The sequence below is a fragment of the Pinus tabuliformis genome, chromosome 3_1, assembly GCF_031772625.1.
Source record: "Pinus tabuliformis cultivar Carrire ecotype Pingquan chromosome 3_1, CPIR1, whole genome shotgun sequence".
Lineage (NCBI taxonomy): Eukaryota > Viridiplantae > Streptophyta > Pinopsida > Pinales > Pinaceae > Pinus > Pinus tabuliformis.
The window spans coordinates 486,045,731-486,072,462 of record NC_142301.1 but is presented as its reverse complement, the minus strand read 5'-3'; positions in this window follow the sequence as shown (position 1 = coordinate 486,072,462).

Below are 26,732 nucleotides of genomic sequence, written 5' to 3'. Positions count from 1 at the left end.
TTCCTCATATTGCCTTTTCTTGATTTTAGGATATCGACCTTGAAATGATTGTAACTTTGTAATTTTAGATCTCCATTTTGAAATTGCGTCTTGCAGTGGCACTCTCAATCCTCTTTCTAACCCCGCAAGTCTGATCAAGATTAGATTCTGCAAGGAAGAGTTATGTCAAATCTCCCACGATGACCTGATTATAGATTGGTTTAGTAGAGCTAACTTTTACAAAGTTCCACGTGTCACTGTTTCAATACATAGAAAACTACAGTTCGTCCTCTATCTGTGACTTCTTATGAAATTTCAATTTGATGCTCAAAGAGAAAGTTATGGAAATTTTCGCATGGTCACCTATTTAGGATGTAATTATGGAGCCTGGAGAAACCCTAAATTCCAAAGCTGTGATACCAAATGTTATGCAACCAGCTCACAAAATAGAAGAAAAGATAGGTGAACGCCTTCAAAATAAGCATCTTCGAGGGGGCAACCTCCTTTACATTACACAAATGAACAATTCTTGGATGATACAAATGACAATACCTCCTTTTTATATATAGGAGTCTAAGGGGTCATAATATAATCAGATCCGACATAACAATAATAATGTAAGGTCACAATAATAACAATAGTGGGCTTCTATGGGGCACAATAATAAAAATATGGGGACTACATGGGAACAACAATATAATAAGGAGGTTGTACTAATAACAATAAGGGGTTACACTAGTAGTATATGGACCTATCACTTTCTTTCCTTTCATCTCTTCATCTCTTCCCCTTCTACATTCCTAGCTCCAAGTGCTGATAGTACAATTTTCCCTTGCAATTTCATTTCTTATGAAAATTATTTTACTTGAAGGAATTGTTTGCACTGGATTTTTTTGGATGATATGGGCCAATGTTATTATCATGAGAAAATTATACACTCATATCTACGCAGAGAAAGACACTTGAGTCAGTGATGAGCACATACAAAGGTTACATTTTCAGCTAGAAACATCATGAAGACCCAAAAGTCAAAACCTTTCCTAAGGTTCAGTTAAAAAATTAATCCTCGCTTGTCCACCACTATTGGAAATTAAGTACCTCACAGATTTTTCTTCAATAGTTGTGAGGATCATGGAAAGCCTAGTCAACACCTCGTGATGCAAACATATTTGAAATACACTTGACCTATTGACATGATGGCTTGACCATTCAAGTCTTGAGCCCCAAGAAGCCTTAATAGTAAGTATGTGATATCTCTCATCTCATTTATGAGGAAAAAAACCACATTGATGAGCCAAAGGAGAGAAGGAGTGTTCAAATTTTATATAAACACAAGTTCATGAAGAGCCAAAAACAAGAAGTTGTGCATTGTTACGCTGCTAAAATTTCTCCCAAGCAATATAGAATACCATTGTGAGGAGAATCCCATCATTGTAGAGGGTTTTCTGTGCTTCTTTGAGAGAGAAAGAGGTTGCAAAAAAATTGAAACGGGGAAAGCTTTATTGAGATCTTTTGAGCACCATTGCTCAAACAACTCTCTTCAAGTTTCTTTAATTCTTATATTGTAATTCTTCGACCACTAGAAATCAATAAAGAGAATGATTTTCCTATACCTTTGGTGATTTGTTTTGCTGCACAAGCTTGTTGTATGCTATTTAGTTTTGTTTTAGTTTAGTTTTGTTTATGAATTGTCTATATTATTTTCAATGCTTTTTTTATCAATGTTTATACACTATCGCATTTAATTTGTTTGGATAATATTTATAGGAAGAAACCAATTGTAAACAATGTCTCTTTTGGGCTCATAAGAAACAAAAAACACCATACAAAATGGCAACTCCACTTGCTTGTCTTTTTTAGTCTAATTGGTTGTTTTGTAGATATTTCTTCTCTAGAATTCCATTGTATTTTTATCCCATAACCTCTTTGGAAGTTTTCAAGACTCCATAGGCCCTATGGCGGCTTGAACAACATTTTGTTAATTGTTGTTCATTTTTTTTGCCACCCTCATAGATTTTTGCAGACAAAAACATGTAGGTTTCACGACTGTGCTAAACATAATATGCGAGACACACAAAGAGTCAAAAATTTCATTATAATTCTCTTTTATAAAGTGTTGTAGCAATGTTTAGGGATTTTCCCACACTCTTGCAATTTTTTCTAGTTTACATAAGCTTTCAATTTTTCTTTTCTAACCATTATAAGTAGAGAAATTACTTAATTCTTACTTTGGAATTTTTTGCATTTCAAACATAGCTTAACTAGGAGGAAAGTAAGTGGCCTTAAGTCCACGTATCTCTTCTACTAACCAAAGATTTCACTTCATTTCAATTATTATTAGGACCAAGAATTACTGTTAGTCAAGATAGGGAGTAGCCCCTGCTTCCCTTGCATCTTCTGACGATCCCACGTGTAACACCCTCCTCTCAAATTTACACAAGTTAACCGTTTCTTTGGGGTAAACATCTTACAAGAGGCGACTATGATGTTATTCAACTCCCCATGTATAGTTCAGGAATTGGAACTGACAAAACCTAACCAATCTGACTTTCCACACATGCTATAGAACCTTTAGGAGCCAACAAACCATTCCAGGTGACCAGCCCCTAAGGCCTTCATTGATATGGACCCCTAGCCACTACCATGACAAGCCATGCATGTGACTGAGGCCTTCTAGTCACTCCCATAACAAGCCATACCAACAAATATGGAAATTTTCAGCTAATTTTGAGCTAGTGACCCCGGATTTTGTGCCACTTTTCAGGGGTAGGACATAGACCACTGCGGAGAACTTCATCAAATTTTTGAGAAATGATAAATAACATTCAAACAAATGTATTAATGTAAACAATTTCTCAATAAATGTTTTGGACCACTACTAGCCATGACAAGCATTTTGTCAGACATGTCACAAATATGTAATCTATAGGTCATAACCACAGATCTGAACTTAGGGGTCTCATACTTATCTGAGTTTCGTAAAGAAGCAGTGTTGCCTCATCAGAATAGTTGAATTATCATCTATTAGTTCATATATTCATTGTACATTTACTTTAAAATGAAAACATGATGAGAGCGATACATCAAGTTTGTCATAAACATACTCATAAACAACATGTAACCAATAAAAATACAAGGATATCACAACCATAAAATCCACATATAAGTGACTACATTTACACATGAAATACCAAGGAGAAAGAGCTCTTATTAATGAATTCCAAAACCAACTAGGGTATGGGAATTCCATCAACCACCCGACCATAGATTGGTTGAACCAAATATTTCTTTTAGCTAATCACCCCCGTGCAATATTCCAAGCATGAATGTGGGACCCATAAGAAAACAAACTAAGGCTTCCCGAGGCCAAAACACCTAAACCCTCATCAATAGAACCAATCTTTACCACAATCCCCCTGGATCACTAGTCCCTAAGCAAGCATGGATGCCTCTAGATCTCTCCACCTAAACCATGAGTAGTTTGTTTATCTCAGCCTCTCAACTTTACCCTATATCCCACCATTAATAGTGAAGGGATTCCTAGGCCTACAAGCTCTCCATCCTCTAGGATTTACTGTGTATCCTGTCATTACCAGTCAAGGAATTCCTAGGCCCAATCAAGGGTATTCACTACTTAGATTTACCATGTATCCCGCCATTCATTGGTCAGGGGATTCCTAGGCTCAGTCAAAGTTTTCACATCAAGACTTTACCAGGTATCCTATCCCAGGATTCCTAAGCCTTGTGAATAATTCAGAGACCACCACAGTCACCTCCAAGTCCATCCAACAATCTAGCTCAACCAAAACAAAATAAATCCATCACACCATGTCTATTCAGAAATGGCAAGGCAAGGCTAAATAAAATTGTCACACTTGCAAAAACCCATGTCAATGATAGAAAGAAAACCAAAAACACACATGCATGTACCATGCATGCCAAATCTAGCAAGGAAATCGTACATGCAAATCGATACCTGCAAGCAAACTTGTTGTACTTTCTTGGTCTCGCATTTCCATTCTTGATCTTTTTTTCCCTTAACCTTCTTTGTCTTTCCTTCACTTTATTTTCTCTAATGGTATAATTCTCCAATAATTCTATAATTGTCCAAGAGTATGAGAGAGAGAGAGTAGAGAGAGAGTAGAAAGAGAGAGCTCCAAAATTGAACTGACAAGAAAAGTACCAACTGATCCTCAAAAGCCTTTTTATTAATGAGGCCTCTATTTTATTGAATTTTACATTATTTTCCTTCATTTTCTTCCTCACATGCAACCTATGACCTTTCATCTTCATTTTCTCCTAATTCTAACTATTTTCATAAATGAAATGTCAATTAATGCCCCATGCCTTTTCAAAACCTTTATCTTTTCTTTTTCCAATTTCCTTAGCCATAATAAACCAATGAACACCCACACTAGGATTTGTTTCCAAACACTAAGCTTAGAATACGTGTCCCATGACCTTGGTTATCATTTTTCCTTCATTAACTTTATTACATGGAATTTTGAACAGGGTTGTTATAGAACCCTCCCCATTGGGGGGACACCGTCCTTGGTGTTCAATGACACCTACAACCAACAGGACTGTTGATAAGTAAAACATACTTCCCATGGAGCTTTATAACTTAGTTTAATGTAGTATTTAAAATGGTTAACCCGTTGAGAAGAAAACCAACATGAAAGCATAAGAACATGAAAACCATAATTACATGACACCCATACCACTTATTAGAGCTTTATAAAATGACTAATGGTAGTATTTACATCCATATACATATGTTCATATACCAAAAAATCACACCAAAACATATACCAAAAACATTCGCTCAACAACAAATACAGAAGTATACATAGCCCACATTTGATTTGTCATCTCCCAGGTGTTTCCGGGAAAACTAGTGTCTTTTCGATCTGTTAGCCCTCTAGGATTGGCAGCTATCCTAGAAACAAATAATCAAAATAATTTGGGATTTCCTCTATGCATGATAGATAAGAGAGAGGCAAAGGAACCAACCTGGATCTTCCGCTTGACTCCTTGCTTGATCTCTCTCCCCCTTGACAGAGCTTGCAAATCGTCTCCTTATCCCGCTTAGAGAATACCTGTAGAGACAAAGTAACAAAACACCATCAAAGCATCTTGATCTATTATATCATAAGCATTGTAGAATCAGAAATACAATGAAAATGCAATAGAATTCACAAATAACCATATTCACAAATACACGATTGTATGGAGTAAAACTCAAAGAACTTTATTAAATATGAAGGGAGAATTACAACCCAGCTGTCTGATCCAGCATCATCCTCCCAGCATCAAAGCCCTCTTCACCTCATGAAAAGCAAGATCACACCAACAATACAATGCTCTTTCTCAACCACAAACTATCAACACTTCCTTGCAAATTACAAAATTCCAGCCTTCAGATCTCTTAGATGAGGGATCCATTTATAGATGTGTGCAAGGGCGTGAGCCATCTCTGGGTTTTTGATTAGTGCCATTCCACTTGTTGTTCTTGGTTCCACTTGGAGATTTCTTGGATCTCTTACTCATCCCTGGGCGAATTCAGAAAGGCAAGTGTCATAAGAGAAGTTTCTAGAAGATTCCACGAGCATCCACTTATCAAACTGCTTTAGACATTTGTCCATCCTCGCTCATTGCACCCTATAGAAGGCTTCATCAGTATGCCTTGCACCTAGCTAGTGTAGCAGTCAGTATGCATCACACCCTGATAGTGGAGCAGTTAGTATGGTCCTGTTTTGGCCAGTTATTAGTGGTTTTTCAGGTGGAACTTCTGGGGAACGATGTAATCAATTGACCATGATCCTTTAGTGTATGAAACAACACTTTTAGGGTTTAAAGACACCTAGTTTATCGACATATAAGATTGGGGTTGCAATGCCCAAGTATGTCTATAACAGTTGCCCCCTAAAGCATGAAGTCGTAAATCTTTGATGTCGGGTGAAATGCTTTATCATGAGGATCTGAGATATTCAAACTGGAAGGTGACCTGTATAAGATACAATACAGTACATCATCATCATATTATTTTCATGATCTAGCTGAGGCAGGCATTCCCATGCTCAGCTTTATAAATTCATTTACATGTACATAGAACAAATAATCATCTACAGTTGCACATAGGTGATTCTTTATATGTAGAGTCATCATCCCTAGCTTGGATGAACATCGTGCAGCCTCTGTGTACATTTGATGTCTTTATATGCCTGAATATATCACAACCCGAATGGATGAAACTAGATCCGGGGTCTTCAAACTTGTTCAATCTTTACCTGATGTACAAGTCGATCCAAGTGAAAAGATGTTCTGAAGTTGAACATGGAAAGACATCACCTGATTACCAGCCAATAATGTAAGCTATTAACAGATGCGGGAGGAATCACCGATAATGATAATGACCCTCAAGGTACTACAATACAATTCACATGGTGTGAATATATGATTCAATGTCAAACACCACGCAAAAATCCTTTGGTCAAAGGCCATTGATGTCAACCTGTCACTGGAAGTGAGAAACTTGCCATTGAGGCATGCAAGCTTCAAAGTACAAAAAGGGTTGTTTCTAAGTCAAATTCTTGGATAATAAGTTGATGTCAACAAGAAGTGACCCGTCATAGGAGGGCCTTAATGTATCCCACATCTACGACACGAAACAAATCAAATGATTTTCTGGAGGTGAAAACGATCTGACGACACAAAGTTCAAGAATGGCGGTCATGAAAAATGGAGGGTGAAGGTATTGTAGTGGATGAGGCATTAACTGGATGGTGGTTTCTCAACTGAATGACTTCTATTGAACATATCTACAAGACTGAGATGGATTGGTAGCGTTAACCCCAACAGATGGATGGTGCGGAATACCAGTGGTGAAATGACCGGTGAACAGAATAACCCAACCTGACTCAATCAAGGTACGGAGTGAAAGTGTCATGTTCAAGAGCGACCTGCTACCATAAAATTCTTCAAGTTTTCTTCCCCTTTTAGCCTAGTGATTGCTGACTAGTACCTCTTTATTTTTGTCAAGCTTGAGGAGGATAACATATGCTTGTTCTATAATTCGCCCTTCGGGCAAGCCTGTCACTACATTTTAGCAAGTCTAGCGACAGTGAAACTCGTTCTTGCCTAGGTGGACAAGTTCATCGCTATTGTTTTAACGAGTTTAAAGATAAAGACAACTCGGTCCTTTTCATGTTTAGAGAGTTTGAAAAGGGACGAAAAAAAAACTCCATTAGTTCTTTTTCGTAGCATAACCCCTTAAGCCCGAAAGAGGATAAAATAATACAAAAGGGATGACTTCTCGATCACTTTAGCGAGCCGAAAAAGACAAGCGCTTGAACTTTTTCATGAGATAATCCCTCAAGTCCAAAAAAGATTAAAATATATAGGAGGGATGGCATTTCGATTACTTTAACGAGCTGGAAAAGCCAATAGCTCGACAATCTTTTCATATTTAACGAGTCTGAAAAGAGTTTAAAGGAGACTCGTTTTTTAGGAACGAGTGGAGTTTAGGGTAGCAACTAGTTCCGAGTAAGCTTGGAACTTCTCAAAACATGGTGATGTGAAGAGGCTGGATAACAAGACCACTCGTTGCAGCTGTTCCTCAAAAGGGTAAACAATCAAGTGGAAGCATTTGATTGGCCAAAAGGATGGAGGTGATGGTAGAACACAACCAAGGCTCAAAAGGCTAATAGTATGGCAATCACAAAGGTTATTTACCAAAGCGGGTGTATTTTTTAATGAGCTTGAACCTTGCAGTAACATATGCTCAGTGGTAGGTTTATTTTTTAACGAGCTTAAACCATGCGATAACATGCTCAATTTTTTAGTTTTTCTTTTTATGTAAGCTAGAAACGACAAAACTAAAAGGCTAGAAAAACAAAACTAAAAAGCTAGAAAAACTAGAAAGCTAAGGAACTACTAAGGTTAGGTAGGATGGTTTCATCAGTGATTAGAAAAAAAACTTCCTTTGCTTCATCCACAGAGTAGACAAAGGTGAATGGTGTGTTAGACCAATCACCTAACCTAAGAAGTTACAAAGCTAAAAAGTTAAAAAGCTAAAAGGCTTGAAAATGACATAAAAAAAAAGGTTTGCATGCCCCTAGCATGATGAAAAGGAGAGTCTCTTAGTAACCATATGGAAATCACTGTGGTTAAGAAAGATGGTTTTTTGTCAGCAATTAGACAAAACACTTCCTTGGCTTCATCCACCTAGTCGACAAAAGTGAATTGTGTGACACTTCCAATCACATAACCTACAGGGACACCTATATTTTCAGCTAGGTTTGTCTCAAAATAGACAAGGGTGCATGCCCCCTAAGCTTCGTTACATTCACCATACTACTTGCGGTAATTAGGTGGATGGAATGAAGGTTGAAGAGACATTCTCAACACAAAAGGACCATTTAGGGATGATGATCGACTTGGAGCTATGCTTGAACCCAAAAATGGAAGTTGGTCAACAGGGACAATTTTGCCTTCATGCAGGAAACACATCACTCGAAAGAGTGTTGAAACACCATGTTATAAACATAGTCACGTCCAAGGAGTAGATTGTAATCTAATGGTCCTTTGACTACCATCACGTTCAAGTGAATGGTTTTCCTTCTCAAAGTTATGGGTAATTTAAGAAGGATCCCTAATGGTTGACTAGTTCCTTTGTTAAAGCCTGACAAATTATGTATGAAAAACGTAAGCAATAGCGAACCAAGCGCTTTCCAAGCAATTGAGGAAATGATACTCACTGGTGTACCTTCATCTATGATAGTGCCAGACACGATCATTTTGTAAACTTGTACTATGATTCATAATGGTACATCAGAAGGAAGGCAGGATCTTGCTAGCTGATTCTAATCAAAGGAAGTGACTAGACTGCTTGGAGGTGGAACTGAATAAATTGTTGAATTAACCTCTTGAGTAGCGGGAACTGGGGGATTCTCTTCCTGTTGTTAAAGAATGAGTGGATTGCCCCCAAGTTCATCAGACTCTGAAGTAACAAAAAGAATTTGAACAGTATCGTTCTCACTCTCTTTGGGAATGGTATCATCTGAAGGTGGACCTTCTGAAGGTAAAACTGGGTCGACTGCCATTTCGACCTATTGACTTTGGTTTGGTATGGACTCAAAAGATTCACTTTCAACGATAGGTGTTTCGACCGAAGGTTGAGTTATGTCAGTCAAATTTTCAACTAGTAAAGGATTTGGGGAGAGCTTCCTATATCCAGGTGGAAGTTGCTGCGGTGAAGCAGGACGGTTATGCAAGACTCCTTTGGCTTCATCCAAAAATGGACAATGGGGAAGGGTATGGTCCCCTTAAAATAAATTACATGGAATTTAGACCTTTCTTTTCTACCCATTATTACTATTTGATGGTGTGCTATCATCTTTATAACCAAAGGTTGATGACACCACTTGGTGCGAACGGGGAGACCATTCTCTCAAGATCTGAGGAATGCATGGGCATTCTCGATGAAGATGGTCTCCCCTGCAAATTATGCATGGATATTTGGGTTTGAAAAGATTAGTGTGCGGATTTTCACCAAATGCTGCATGGTTGCTCCCTTGCTTAACTGACTTCTTCTTCTTCTCCTTCCCTTTCTTCTTCTTCTTAGTCACCTGGTTACTAGCATCACTATTTTCACCAAGCGAAGAGGAAGAAGGGGAGGGAGAAACAAACAAAGAAGAAGGTGAAGGGTCAACTTCAGTATTAACAGGTTGCTAATTCAATTGTTGAGGAATCACGGTATTTTGAATGACCGAGGTTGAGAATAGCCATACTGGTAGGCCAATTGTCATTCCTGGAAGGGACAATGTAGCCATATACGGAGCACCAATATTTTCCCAAGAAGAAAATGGAGTAGGATTCCCCTCAAAAGGGATTCCTTGATTGGTGGTTCCTGGATTTGTCTCCATATATCTTAACCTAAGATCAACGAAGGAACAGGGATGTTATTCCAAATTAAATAAATTTTAATGACGCTTTGACACAACTTTGCTTTTTCAATTTTTAAGAGTCGACAAAAAGCTAAATATGACTCTAGTCCCCTTTGATTTTTAATGAGCCTGAAGTGACAAGTGCTCAGATGGTCCTTTTCTTTTAAGGAGTCGAAAAGGAACGAAAATGACTACTTTGGAAATCTAGACAGAGGGATTACCAAACCAATCGCAAAAATGCAATATACACCTTGGTGATAAATTAAAGAGAAATTACCAAGGACTTATATACGGTAGTCAATCTTCCCAAATGCTATGTTCAGTGCATTGCGATAGATAGGGCAACAAACACGGCTTCCTATGGATAAAGGATGTAAGCCTATTGTGGTCTCCCAATATATACTCGATGGTACGGGGAGCACAAGTCCATTCTAGCACTTGTTGTATCGAAGAGGAGGAATCAACCAACCTTCGATGAAAATGATAGTTACTAGATTTTACAAAGCCGGAACACATCTCTAGCCTAGATCTCTAAATGTGTTGCGTTAGGTTCCAAAGCATTGTTAGGTTCATTTTGATTTATTTTAGAGTTGATCTTGTTTAAAAGTTTGTCTTTCAAAGGTTCATCGTGTGCTGTTGATTTGAAATTCCTAAAAATGCAATCTACAATGATAAGCAATCATTGTTTGTTTTGATTAATGAAAATCCTAGCTACTAAGGAAAGAAAATTACGATTCTTTCAAATAGAGAGCAAAGAGCACACTCTAAATGAACTTTCCTAAATCATTTTTCACACACAAGCTAAATGCAAATGCAAAACGCATGTATTTGTTTTTCGTTCCCTTAATGATAGAAATGCCAAAAAGGAAAACTAAGTATAGATTTGAAATATTTCACTCAAAGCGACATTTCGACAATTTCTTTTTCAAAATAGAAAGGGAAACTGAACAACACTTTTCAATTTCAAATAGAAAACTCTTTCGACCCTTCGAATAACAACAAATCAAATCAAATCAAATATATGACAAAAAGTTCAATCGACTATTTAGAGAAGGGAGACCCGATGACACTTCTCTTTTTGACACAAAACAACAGTTACGACACTTTTGTACCAAAACGACAGATCGATTTAAGCAACTTTTCGACAAAAGATTGTAAATGATGGAAAAATACATAAAAACATTTACTAATCCCAATCAATGGAGGCTGGTCTATTTAATGCAAGAAGGCTTCAGTAATGAGGTACTGCTCATAAGCAGCAAATCAACTAAACAGAACTAAAAACAAAGACAAAAAACCCAAATTTCGAGGAGGGAAATAGGCTCAGTCAGTCATCGCACCTAGGCTTCACAGAAATAGGGATTAATCACACTTTTCAGGCTTGGAAGGTGCGATGCATACTGGTTTACAGTGACAAACAATGTGATGGGCCAGGGAGTGCAACTGAGATGGGTTTTGGCTCAAATTTGTAGCTCATTTCAGTGATTCAAGCTGAGCTATGATGGATAGTAAAGAGAAAAGTACAAAGGAATGATCTTGGGAGTTTTACTGAGCTACGACAAGGGCATCTAGAATGCTTGTAAGTTAGATGTTCAATTCATAAACTAAACCGGAGATTGACTGAAGCATCATTCATCTACTATGCACTTGTAGAGCAAGAGCAGTTCAAAGGCTATCTATCTGACTTCAAGCTTCGTCTATATTTTATAAAGCAAACAACAATAATAAACAATCACCTATTCGATCCCCAGTGGAGTTGCCATTTTGTTTCCAGAAAAACTAGTGTCTTTTCGATCTGCTAGCCCTCTAGGATTAGCAGCTATCATAGAAACAAACAATCAAAGCAATTTGGGATTTCCTCTATGTATGATAGACAAGAGAGAGGCAAAGGAACTAGCATGGATCTTCCGCTTGACTCCTTGCTTGATCTCTCTCCCCTTGACAGAGCTTGCAACTCCTCTCCTACTTTTCCCGCTTAGAGAATACCTGTAGAGACAAAGTAACAAAACACCATCAAAGCATCTTGATCTATTATATCATAAGCATTGTAGAATCATAAATACAATGAACATACAATGGCATTCACAAATAAACATATTCAGAAATACACAATTGTATGGAGGAAAACTGAAAGAACTTTATTAAATATGAAGGGAGAATTACAACCCAGCTGTGTGATCCACTATCATCCTCCCAGCATGAAAGCCCTCTTCACCTCATGAAAAGAAATATCACACCAACAATACAATGCTCTTTCTCAACCACAAACTATCAGCACTTCCTTGCAAATTACAAAATTCCAGCCTTCAGATCTCTTAGATGAGGGATCCATTTATAGGTGTGTGCAAGGGTGTGAGTCATCTCTGGGTTTTTTATTAGTGTCATTCTACTTGTTGTTCTTGGTTCCACTTGGAGATTTCTTGGATCTCTTACTCATCCCTGGGTGAATTGAGAGAGGAATGTGTCATAAGAAAAATTTCTAGAAGATTCCATGAGCATCCACTTAGCAAATTGCTTTAGACATTTGTCCATCCTCTCTCATCGCACCCTATACAAGGCTTCATCAGTATGCATCACACTTGGCTAGTGTAGCAGTCAGTATGCATTGCACCCTGACAGTGGAGCAGTCAGTATGGTCCTCTTTTGGGCAATTCTGAGTGGTTTTTCAGGTGGAACTTCTGGGGAATGATGTAATCAATTGACCATGATCCTTCAGGGTATGAAACAACACTTTTAGGGTTTAAAGAGCACTATTTTATTGACATATAATATTAGGTTTGCAGTGCCCAAATATGTCTATAACAGCGAGTAGCTACGTCTGGCCAAAAGTGCTTCCACTGCACTTTAGCCTGCTTAGTTATGACGCATGAGCATCTTTATCTACAATATAGACCAAGGTTCCTACTACAATTCTTGATATGGCTCCACCTATAATGCAGACTATATAATCACATGATAAACATATTTAACATACTTATTAAGCAATGACACATGGAAAATAGCATATATTTTCACTATCAGAGGAAGTGCAAGTCAATAGGCTACTAGTCCAATCCTTTCAAGAATATTAGAAGGTCCACAAAACTGAGGTGTGAGCTTCACACATGATCTAATCCTTAAGGAGACATTCTTCAACTTGATGTGCAAATACACTTGTTCCCCAACCTAAAACTCCTTAAATAACTTGTTATGGTCTACATAATCTTTTTGTTTCTCCTATGCTACCTTCAGATTCTTCTTGATTACCTACATTTCTTGTTCCATCTCTACCAACATGTTTAGTACTATCAATACCTTGTTTACTAGATCACTCCAACTGATGGGAGTATTACAACTCCACCCATAGAGTGCCTCAAAAAAACTCATCCTCATGAATCTTGATAACCGTTATTGTAAGGAAACTCAACCAATGGAAAGTAATCATCCCATTCCTTCTATTGATGCATCACATTTATCCTTAACATGTCCTCCAATATCCTGTTGACCCTCTTTATCTGTCCATCTATCTGTGGATGATAAGATGTGTTGAAGGCCAATGTTGTCCCCATACCTACAAGCAACCCCTTCCAAAACTTGGAAATGAGCTTAGAATCCTTGTCTGGCACAATAATATTTGGAACACCATGAAACCTCACTACATCTATGATGAATAACTATGCCACATCACTAGTTGAATACGTAAATTTAACTAGAATGGAGTGCACTACCTTTGTCAACCTATCTACCACAACCATGATGAAATCATGTTGCCTAAATGTAATCGAAAAAATTGTGATTAAATCCATGGAAATGACCTCCCACTTCCACTCCCAAATTGGAATCGGATGTAATAGTCTACCTGGATGCTTATATTCTACTTTCACTTGCTTATAGTAAAAAAATTTAGCAAAAAACTTTGCCACATCCTTCCTAATATTCGACCAAAGATAAAAATTCTCCCCTACTATCAATGTATTATGGTATCCTGGGTGACTCGAATACGTTTTTGCATTAAACTCTAGCAAGATAGTCTTCTTGATCTCATTGTCATTCAACGCATATATCGCATCCTTTAATTTGCCTAAACCATCTACTATAAGATGATAGTCCACATCCTAACCACTTGTACCCTGTTGTAACCTATGTATAATCATCATGTACCTACCATCTTATTTTCCTACCTATAAAATATGATCCTGTAATTCTGTCTCATAAGAACTCATAACCCCTATATGATTCATCCTTACTCTCCTGTTAAGAGAATATGCAACCATGTTCTCCTTACCCTTGATGTATCTGATCTCAAAGTAAAACTTACTAATCATGGCCAACATTACAAATTTCATGGAATTCATATTCGTTTGGTCAAATAAATACCTCAATCCATTGTGATCACACATCAATACAAAGATCCTACCAAGAAGATAGTGCCTCCACATCTTCAACGCATGGATGATTACTTCCAACTCAAGATCATGTGTCAGATAATTCTTCTCATGCTGATTTAGTTTTCATGACTCATAGCATACTACTTGTCCTTCCTGCATAAGGAATCCACCATGTCCTCTCTTGCAAGCATTTGCACACACCACAAACTTTTTCTCTAGATATGAAATCTTTAACACTTGAGCATTTGTCAACAAGTACTTCAATTGCTAAAAACTGGTTGCACACTCCTCTTTCCATTCAAATTTCTTACCTTGCCTCTATAGTGATGTAATAGGATATGAAATCCAAGAGAAGTTACTCATGAACCTCGTATAATAACTTTCTAGCCCCATAAATGATCTTACCTCATCCACATTTCTAGGAGCTGCCTATTCCATGATAGCTCTTATCTTCTCTAGATCTATTGTTATGCCTTCCTTTGAAACAACATGTCCCAAGTAATGTACCTTTGTCTGAAAGAAATTTCATTTACTAAGCTTGGCATAAAACTGATGTTCTGTCAGTAATCTCAAAACTATTTCTAAATGCTCGACATGCTCTTCGTCATTTTTAGAATATATCAATATGTCATCAATGAATACAATAACAAACTTTTCCAGATAAGGATGTAATACACTATTAATAAACTCATAAAAGTAGTTGGAACATTAGTCAAACCAAATGGAACTATAACAAACTCATAATCACCATACCTATTCTAGATAGTTGTCTTGTAAATTTCCTCTTTTGTAATGTGTATTTGATGATATCTGGATCTCAGATCAATCTCCAAGAACATTGTCGCTCCCTTCAATTGATCAAACAAGTCATCAATACTCACCAATGGATAACTGTTATTGATGGTCACCTTGCTTAACTGGCTGTAATCAATGCAAAATCTAAGAGTACCATCCTTCTTCTTCACAAACACTATCGATGCACCCCATGGTGATACACTTGGCCTAATATATCCCTTTTCAAGAATTTCCTTCGACTGCAAATTTAGATCTACTAACTATAGAGTGCTCATCATGTATGGTTCCCTCCATTTTGGTGATGCCCCTAGTACCAACTCAATGGAAAAATCCACCTCCCTGTGAGGTAAAAACTTTGAAATCTCTACTTGAAACACATCTAGAAATTGTTGCAATATCAGGTACCTAATCAATACCTTCACATCCTCAATGTTCTTACCTTTATCATTAGAAATATGTATTGCAAATAACGTACACCCTTTTCTATGACTACACTTTTCCTACATAGTTGTCACCATTCTAACTGATGTTTCCTTCTTCCTACTCTACAAGACTCTTTATTCCACAATGTCATCCAAGAGCTCAATGGCCTTGTCATAATAGTCTATTTTGGTCCTATGAAGATACAACCAATCCATACACAAAATAATATTATATGATCACAACGGAAATACATTCAAATGTGGTGAGGTAGGCATATCGATCAACTTAAAGCACAAGATCTTACCCAATGATGAAGTCTTTTATTTGTACCTGTAGCCAACTACACTAACTAGGATTCTGCATGCACTTCTTTATTCAAACCACACTTATCCACCAAGTGATGACTAAAATAACTATAATTTTATCTAAGGTCAATCAAAAGAGGAACAACTCAACCACAAATCTTACATTCCAAATCAGTAATGGATCCTTGATGATCTTCCTACTTGTTATCCAATGCTACATAGATATAAGGAATACTTTTCCCAACATACCCAACAGTCTACACCTCCTATGTACTATATATCTAAGGCCTACCACCCTGATACTGTGAACAATCCCTCTTGAGATTCTCCTTTCCACTTATCCAATCCTACAATGGTCCCATACCATGACCTTTATTTTTTTTCCCTCCAAGATATGAACCATGTCCATGTCTAAATACATTGAACTTCTTATTAGGTGCAATAATTTCTTTCTCACCTGCATCCTAAGGCCTTGTTCTTTTTGGCTTCCATTTACCTTTACCTTTGTCTTTCCCTTTCCAACCTTGTTGATATTTTATCTTATTCTTTGACTACTCATAACAATGCTTCGATTTCCCAATAACTTCCTTAAGTGACCGAGGCTCATCATACTCAACATGCTCTCTAAATTCTAAGGGAAATGCAATAAAAAATATATGAACTTTGGCCTTCTGATCTTTAACATACGATACATACCTTAATAACTCTAGAAACTTGGTCGTATACTCCTCATCTGTCATCGAACCCATCTTTAGCTCATAGAATTATTTGGCTTTTCTGTTGTAGTACCTCTCTGAAAAATATTTCTTTCTCAAAAGTCTCTTGAATTCATGCCATCTCAACTCTTATGTCCTCATGTCTCTAACATTCTTCACGTCTTCCCATCATATTTCTTCTTTCCCTTTGAGGTTAAGGATATCTATTTTGGCCTTCATATTCTCTGTGTATTCATGCAACTCAAATAATTTCTTCATCCTATGTAGCCATGGTTGTACATCCTCATGCTTCTTCAAATATCCATCAAAGGTAGGTGTCTTTTATTTCTTGAACTCATCTAGAAAATATCCCCTGTCACTCCTCGTGTACGGATGATAACAATGACAATCATAGTGCATGTCAAAACCAAAACTACAATTGAACTTGTGTCCATCACCTCTCCTATCCGACATATCCAAGAACCTTCCATCTCGTATCGTGTCATCTCTATCTAACTTGTGCCCTCCATGAGACCTACTTCCATATGCCCCATTAGTTCTTTCCTCCTACCCATGGCTGATCCAAGGAGGTCCTTGTCTATACAATACTAAAAAGCCTTGAAGGATTACTGCATTGAATTATGCATGTTTCTCATGTGCCTGCATGAATTTGTCATTATCTTCCTTGCAACTTCTTATTTCTTCCTTCAAACTTCTCAATGTGTCTACTAAGTCAGAAGAGTTCCCAACACCATGCTACTAATCTGATCCATAGGGAGAGTGTCGTGAACTATAGCCTCCCATATTATTAGTCATCTTTGATCTCTTCCCTACAAGGTATATCATGTCAGCTAAACCAAGTAATAAGCAAACCAAGCTACCTCAGTTTAGTTCAGGGAAGGATATCTAGTCTGCAAGACCAACCATATTAGCGAAATACATATATAAACATAATCATATCAATATTTAATCCTCATTTCAATCATTATCCAGTCATTAATGCATGTCCATACTAACCACATACCACGACCTCATGCATGACAACTATCACCATGTCAATGTATTGATAACAACATATAAACATTGACATGCATAGCCAATGTATAACTGGCATGCACTCATGACAATCACATCCAGCAACAACATCATCAACTTTTCACATGGCGACACCACTGCAAATATGACCAACACCATGCATATGCAACAAGAACATATACCACAAGAATAAGGAAAACATATATGAAACCGACATGAATTCATGATCAATACCATGCATATGCAACAAGAACATATAACATAAGAATAAGGAAAACATATATATAACCGACATGAATTCATGACCAACACACCGCCCATCTAGTCCAAGGGGTGAACCATGCTTTGATGCCACTCTATAACACCATCCTCCCACATTTACCTAAGTTAACTGGTCTGTTGGCGTAAAAATTTGATGATAGGATACTACGATGTGATTCAACTACCCATGTATAGTTAAGGAAGTGGAACTGACAAAACCAAACTAATCTCACTTTCCACACATGCTATAGAACCTTCAAGACCCAACCAATCCTTCCGGGTGACCAACCCCTAATGCAACTCGACACTTCACTAATATGGACCCCTAGTCACTCCCATGACAAGTCATGCATGGGATTGAGTCATTCTAGTCACTCTCACATCAAGGTGTGCCAGTGACAGTGGACTTTTTCAACTAGTTCTGAGCGAGTGACCCTAGATTCGGTGCCACTTATTAGGGTGAGGACTCAAGCCACTACCCAGAACTTTATGAAACTTTCAAAAATGATAAATGACATTGAAACAAAGGTACTAATGCAAACATTTTATCAATTATTTGATTGGACCCCTACTTTCCATGACAATCATTTTGTCAAACATGTCACAAATATGTAATCGACAAATCATAACGAGATATTTGAGCATAGGGTCTCATACTTATCTGAGGTTCATAAAGAAACATTGTTGCCTCATCACAATAGCTACATTATCATATATTAGGTCATATATTCATTGTAAATTCATTTGCAAATAAAAACATGTTGAAATCCATACATCAAGTTTGTCATAAAACATACTCATAACCAACATAAATACAAGGATATAAGAGCCATAAAATCCACATATAAGCCAATACATTTACACATGAAATAACAAGGAGAAATAGCTCTTCTTAATGAAAGCAAAAGCCAACTAGGTATGGGACTTCCATGGACCACCCGACCATATATTAGTTGAACAAAATATTTCTTTAAGCCAATCACCCCCATGCCATATTCCAAGCATGAATATGGGACTCATAACAAAACCAACTAGGGCTTCCTGAGGCCAAACCTCCTCAACCCTCATCAATAGAACCAGGATTTATGAAATCCCCACTCGATCACTAGGCCCTAAACAAGAATGGATGCTTCCGGATATCTCCACCTAAATCGTGAGGCATTTGTTCATCTCAACCTTTCAAATTTACCGTCTATCCTACCATTACTGGTTAAGGGATTCCTTGGCCTATGATATATCTACCCTTTAGGATTTATTGTGTATCCTTCCATTACTGATCAAGGAATTTCTAGGCCCAATTAAAGGTATTCACTATTGAGATTTATTGTGTATCCCCCCATTCACAGGTCAAGGGATTCCTAGGCTCAATCAGAGTGATCACATCCAATATTTACCATGTATCCCATCACAGGATTCTTGAGACTTGTGAATAATCCTGAGACAACCCCACTTAGCGTCAAGTCCATCCAATAATCCAACTCAACCAAAATAACAAAACTCCATCACACCATGGCTATCTGGAAATGGAAAGGCAAGACTAAAGAACAGTGTCACACTTGGAAAAACCCATGTCAATGACAACAAGAGAACCAACAACAGATATGCGTGTACCATGCATGCCAAATCTAGGAAGGAAATCACATATGGATATCGATACCTGTAAGTAAAAATGTTGTAGCTGCTTGATCTTTCTCTTCCTTGCTTGATCTGTGCTTCCCTTTGCCTTCTTTGTCCTTCCTTCACTTTCCTTGCTCCAATGCTAGAATTCTCTAAGAATTCTCTAGGTTTCCAAGAGTATGAGAGAGAGAGAGTAGAAAGAGAGAGCTCCAAAACTGAACTAACAAAGTAGGTACCAACTGAGCCTCAGAAGCCTTTTTATTAATGAGGCCTCTATTTTCTTCAATTTTCCATTATTTCCTTCATTTTCCTCCTCGCATGCAACCTATGAGCTTTCACCTTCCTTTCTCCTAATTTGCATTATTTTCATAAATAAAATGGCAATTAATGTCTCTTGTCTTTTTAAAGCCTTTTCCTTTGTCTTTGTCAATTTCGTTAGCCATAATAAACCAAATGAACACCCACACTACAATGTTTTTCCCAACACTGAGCTTGGAATACATGTCCCATGACCTTGGTTATTATTTTTCCTTTATTAACTTTATTACATGGAATTTTGACTAGGGTTGTTACATCATGGTTGGATCTGAAATATTTCTCAAAGCACTAAGTTTCAATCTCCCTATATGCTCACATAGTGTAATTGTGAAGGAAGTGACCCATTATCCACACATTATTTCTTTTCTTACAAGGAACGAGCATAAATTAGTGTAATTAGTGGAATTTGAAAATGATCATTACATATCCACATTACTCCACACTTTGTATGCTCACTATTTCACTTGCACACACTTTTCACTACACACACTAAGGTACTCTAAACTTTGTACAAAGGGTATCCACTTTCTGGAGCCTTTGTTGTTCCTTTATTCTAGCTTACATTTCACACCCTAAGTGACTTGGGACTATCTAAAAGAAGCCATAACATGGACACATTATAATCTCATCAAGGGCCACAAGGTATTGCATCGTTTAGGTTAGGACCACGGGGACAGGAAACACATACGTTGTTGTTGGTTATTCTACATTTCGAAACATAGAAGTTGACTTTTAAGGATCTTAAAATATTTCATCATCCCATGAAAAATCCATTAGATTGGATGAAACCTATGAAGTGGGTAAGGCTTAAGAGGTGAATTATCACATACCTTCATATCATCTCCCGACACATGGTATGGGTATTGGGTCCAAACCTGCCACCCACAAGTTGAGATTCACTCATTGACACTGACACAAGTAATGTAGTGGCCAAACGTAGGTAATATTTCCCTATAGGTTTAAGTGTGGGAGCACTGAGTCCTGAGGTGATCTTGGTAAGGTTATTGGAAACATTGCTATTTCTTTCAAGATTTATCCTTAGTACCCCCATTATAACCCTTTCAGCCTTGGTTGATCTTGGGTTAATGGAAACATTGCCAAGAGTTTCATAACATGGCCCTAGTATCCTATTAAAGAGTTATATGAAGGTTATGGTTACTATTTGAGTGGAAAGGATGTTAGGTCTATATGTGTCTTTATCATACATTATAAACCTCACAAAACCATTTTTATTCATTGTTTAACACATTACATAGATAAAGGCAAAATTAACCTCTTATTTTTCACTTTCTTTTGTGTATGTGATTCATTTTGATTTATTCAAAAAATTGTTCCTCACCACATTAGTAACACAAACCCACAAGGGCACCATAGGGGAACCAAGAGTTATCCGCCACTCTTGTCACATACTAAACCTCCCCCTTTTACTAGGAGGTGTTCTTGGTCTCTCACCATCTTGGCATAGAAGACACCTTTCAACTACTTTGATTGGTTCATCATTCACTGGATCAACCTTGATTGGGACCCGTCCCCCTCAAGGTACTCCTTTTACTACCTCGTTGGGAAGTCCACATAGTAAACCTCTGATAGTCCTACACATACTTCTCCATAAGGGATCCCTTTGCATACTGCATTTCAAAATCATTTTATGACGGAAAATACCAATCAATTCCCATTTCTTGCTTCCTTGAATCGCATAGATTTAAGGAAGAACATAAATGAACCCATTACTCATGATCAACAATGGCCCCCTATGCAAACCATGTTGCCTTCTGATATTCCAAAATTTGAAGGAATGGAGTGGGAGGATCTTGCAAATAACATCATCACCTTTCATCTATGATGCTAATCCAATAGCATGATAACTAAATCAGTTCGCTTGAGGATATTTAAACACATAATAACTCTCATAGTTTGTTTGATGAATTGACGTTACATGAAGAGCATAGGGTTTTTCAATTTGTACTGTAAGAAAGGATGAGATAAGTTTGTGTTCTCATAACCCACAAGTCCTAGGATTGAGAGTAGTAAAAATATTAAAAATGAAGACACCCCAAAATTCATTTTCATTAAGTGGTATTAGAGATCAAAATATTCTTGAGTGTGATCTTGAGGATAAGTAGTGGAAGAAGGTACAATTGATTGAGGATTTGGTAGGAGATTTTCTTTTCTCAGTATAGGAAATAGTAGAGGAAGGTGAGACTATTTGAAATAGCCTAGAGAAAGGAGTGCTCAAATGGTTCTAGAGAAAAGAACCGAGAATATCCCAAAAGCCCAAACTGAGGAGAAATTTTAGTGAGATATCATATAGCAAGGTGGAGACTTGTTACTATAGAGGCATGTTGCAACTCATGAGTTGAAGTTGTTATGAGAAGTCCATAAAGCATATGACTATGAGGTCATAAATTTTTTGTACCTTGCGATTCTGATGCAAGAGCATTGACCAATTGTTTGAAAAACCACCAATAACTACTTATGGAAGGAGAAAATGAGAAAAATGAATCAAAAGGCTAGGGATTTGTTAAAAAACTTTAAAAAATCAAATTCGTGAGAGAGCTTATGGATTATGTTAAGATATTTGTGAAAAGAACCATGTTGAGAGCTTTGAGGAAAGGATCATGTTGAGATATTTATGGAGAAGATCATGGATCTTGAAATGATCCACAATATTTTGATTTCCTATAAATTCTACCCTTTGGGCATTGGAAAGAGGCAGTCAATTGGATGAATAATAGATCCATTGAGGAGTCATGTAATAGCATAGCAATTAAATTAATTTTAATGCCTAGTTTATGTAATTATGTTTGTGTGAATGGTGATTTAATGCATTGATGGCTTGATGTGTAGATCCGTTGACTTTTTTTGATGAATTAATGTTACATGTAGACCACATGGTTGTTCAATTTGTAGTGGAAGCAAGGATGAACTGTGTTTGTGGGCTCATAACCCATAGGTCCCATCACCGAGACTAGTACAAAGATTAAAAATCAAGAAACCCCATAATTCTTTTCATCATTTTCATTCAAAGGTAATGGGTTTTTATGGCCTTTGGTATTTGAATATGTTTATGGGAAAGGGCACCCATCCTAGGTGCCCTATGCTCTATGTTTGTAATAAAAAAAAATCATTAAATTTCCTCTTAATAATGGAAAATGTTAGTCCTCTTTAAATATTTTTGTGATTAATTATTGCTCAGAATCCTATAGGTCCCTTTTAGTAGTGAACGAAGTAGGGTTAGAACACACAATCCCATGACTCCTCTTGGAAGGTTGTTATTTCTATTCATGATAATTGAAATACATGGAATTTATTGTAATTCTATTTCAAGATAACTAAATGCATGAGTTTTAATTTGATTTTTGTTCATAGTGACTGAAATTCATGATATTCCTAAGATATCACAACGTTTTGTATCTTATTGAATTTATGGTGCTTTGAATTATTAATTGTTAAACCCTTATTGGGGTTATTGGCCCTCTGACAGGAAATGGTATAGAAAATCAAGTTATAGTTTGGAAACCCTTAGTTGTCCCCTCCTACATTGTATATAATCTCTACCCTATTTGTATTTATTCTCATACCCCTTATAGGTCACTATTTATACTAACTGGTTACCTTGAGAGAACACAATTAAGACTAGTTGATAACTTCGAGAAGCCATATTTTATTCTTATAGTTTGGTTGTAACTAATTCTAGAGATTTCTCTGACCTTATAGATTATTGTTTGGTGTTGTATTTTAGTGAGACACTCACTCTACTCCATGGAGTCTAGTGTAGTGGCAATGGAATTTTGGGTTCAACTCAAGGTGGGTGGTGAAGGAAAACTAGGTCTTACGATCCTTCAAGTCTATCCTTTCCATCATCACATAATGCATGTATATATATACATATGGGATAGCTTTAACACTATGTTATTTAGCTATGGTGAACTCATGACTGATTTCCATACCAAAAATGCAATTTGTTTACATTTAAGAACAATTCCTAGTTAATCAATCCTTGCAACCATAAGACTAAAATCTTCATATTCCATCTAATTTATGAGAAGGAAATAATTAAATCCTTAACATACAATCAAATTGAATAGTAGTGTAGGATCCACATAATCATTTGTATTAATTATTAGTAAAAAAGTAGCACATAGATTAGGGTTTAGATTAATTGAAAACTAGATGGGTGATACAGATTGATGAGGGAAATTCCACCCATTTGTAGTTGGTCAGTAAGCTAAAGTCTCTTTACCAAGACATACCCAAGCCTAGATTGTTATTTTATAGAAACAATCTCCTTCTTCTCGCTATTACTATTTTGCATATTTCATTTTCAATAGTAGATGGTGGAAATTCAGATATAGTCTCATCATAACACATCTCCTTATGCTCTTGTGGCTCTAGACTCCCATTTTTTTCTAAAGTAATTTTTCACTCAACCTTGACCCCTCCCAACCTCATAGCATGCATAAAACCTCCCATTAATAGTTATTTATTTCCTAGGACATACTCAACCATCGAGTCATATCCCCTCTATGCTAAGTGGCCCTTAAAAAATATTATTTGTCCCCCATTAGAATTTCCCTTTTAGGGAATCAAAGTTATTGGACTTGTAATTTTCTTTTTAAATTTTGTCATCATTCAAGCATAATCCTTTCTATAAATTCAAAATCCATACTCAATAATGTAACTCATAAACCTATATCTATTCATTTAATATTATCAAAATCAATTGTCCGAAATATTTATTATAATGTCTGTCACCCATTCAAGTGCCTTAATATAAATAATAGTTCACAATAATTTTAAAAAATAAACAGTTTCCAAGCATTACATTTTACATATTTTCCCATGTTGTTTCTTATATAAATTAATTACAAATAATATTATAATGATACTTTACCTTAATTGCATGTTATGATATAATGATACCTCATCTTAAGGTTCAATATGTTGGTAGACTAGAAAGGAATACTTCCTTCAAGCTACCGCTATAAATATGTTTGAGCTACCCCTTTATCTCTAAGAATAATTCATGTCTACTAAATATTTGGGAATAGTTGGTTATAATTTATTAAACTAAGTGTCATGGGATTTTTTCTATTACTAGAAATTTCATTCTCTATTAATAGATAAACTTTAATGTTATGTTTCTTATATTTCAATACAAGTACAAAGATAAAATGGATTCACTTGTTTACTGAAGCTTTGGATACATCAAAAAAATATTATCAACCACACAAGTTTTCCAAATTACATGTTACAACATAATTTTGTATGTGAATGTATGTTTTCAAAATTGTTTCCTAAGGTCATTCCTACATTAGGAGTCATGAGTTATGCTTCAAATGAAAGATATGAAATATATGTACAGAAAGGAGATTACTTAGAATGTTATGGATTTGGTTAGTAATATATGAAAATATATTATTTGACTAAGAAACATATTTTTAACCTCGTCCCCTGGTCACATGGGTTGGTGGGGGCCATGACCTTACGGTTAGTAAAAGAGGAGAACATGGTGGAAGTATAATAGGGAGAGAATGTTATAGTTATGTCGGTTGTCTAGATAATTAGGCATTTGGATATTTTGTTGAAGCATTAACATAAGTATTGGGCTGTTCTTAATATTTAAATATTTGTATATGCAAAAATATATGTTTCATTGGGCCATGTTAGTGAGAGAAGTAGGATGTTGTACATATCTACCCATCCAAGCATCTTAAAACTTTGATAAAATGATTTTTACGAAAATCCTAAATGTTGGAAGCCTAGATTGGTGGAGCCTATAGTGTTGGTGCTTGGACATCTTAGTTATGAAGCATCCAAAACTTTGGAAAAAGTTCAAATGCCAACATTTTTTAAAAACTAGGATGTAGATTCTAGCTAAACACAGAATGTGAGGACTACATGGAATCTATGCATAGAAGCTATGTGGAACCCTAATGTTGAGGAGTGGTGTGAAATGATATTATGTAATTTTGATGTGGAATGAAGGACAAGTTCAGATGGTGTGGTATGTTTCCATGTAACTATAGTGCAAAGGAGATGTCATGCTAATTGATGTGGCACATGTTGTCGTAGGTGATGTGGAATCCAAAATTCTATAAATCTAGAATTTTGAAAAAAATGGAATTTTCGGGTTTTTGGATTTGGATGAATCGAGAAGATTGAATTTCAAGATGAATTTAGAAAGGATGGAAATCCAACTACATGGATGAGCATAATAATGAATGATATAACATGGTAAGATGTGATATGAAGAATATACTACAATAGTGTCGATGTGGAGGCTAGGTGGTAATTGCCATGAAAATGATGTGGATTTATCCATACAATAGAGGATTTATGTAGTGATGAATTCAAATATCCAAAAATATAGTGTTTTATAAAAATATATTCTTATATTTTTCCACATCTATATTTTGATCATTAATGTAGCATTTTTCTTGGATCCATATATATCCAAAAGATTTGGATTTTAATGATGATTCCAAAAAAGTTAAAAATATGAAGGACCAAATATGTGGGACTTTTAATAAAGGGGATTAATGGAAATTTCTTGGATCTAGATATGAATTTGGCATGTAAATGTGTCTAGTTGCACACATGGCCTACGCGGTGGGAACACATGGATACACATGCAATGTAATAGCCATCTACAATTGAGGTTTCATTATATGATGGTGAGATGTTTGGAGAGCTATAACATTGGATCAAGAGAATTGAATTGGATGAATTTGATATGTATGGGGAGCTCTCAATGAGTGGAAGACAATGTTGATATTAAAATAGAAGTTTCAGTTGTTCCAAGAAGAGGAATTTTGATAACCTCACCCCTTAAATTGACCGAGGAGGTTGAGTCTTACACACTTTGTACCCTAAAAAATCCCCTGAAGGTACTACGTGTGTTATGGGGTGTTATTAGAGATGTGGTTCAAACATTAGGCCTAGAGGGATAGATATATAGATCAAAGATGAATTTGGAGCTAGGCAGAG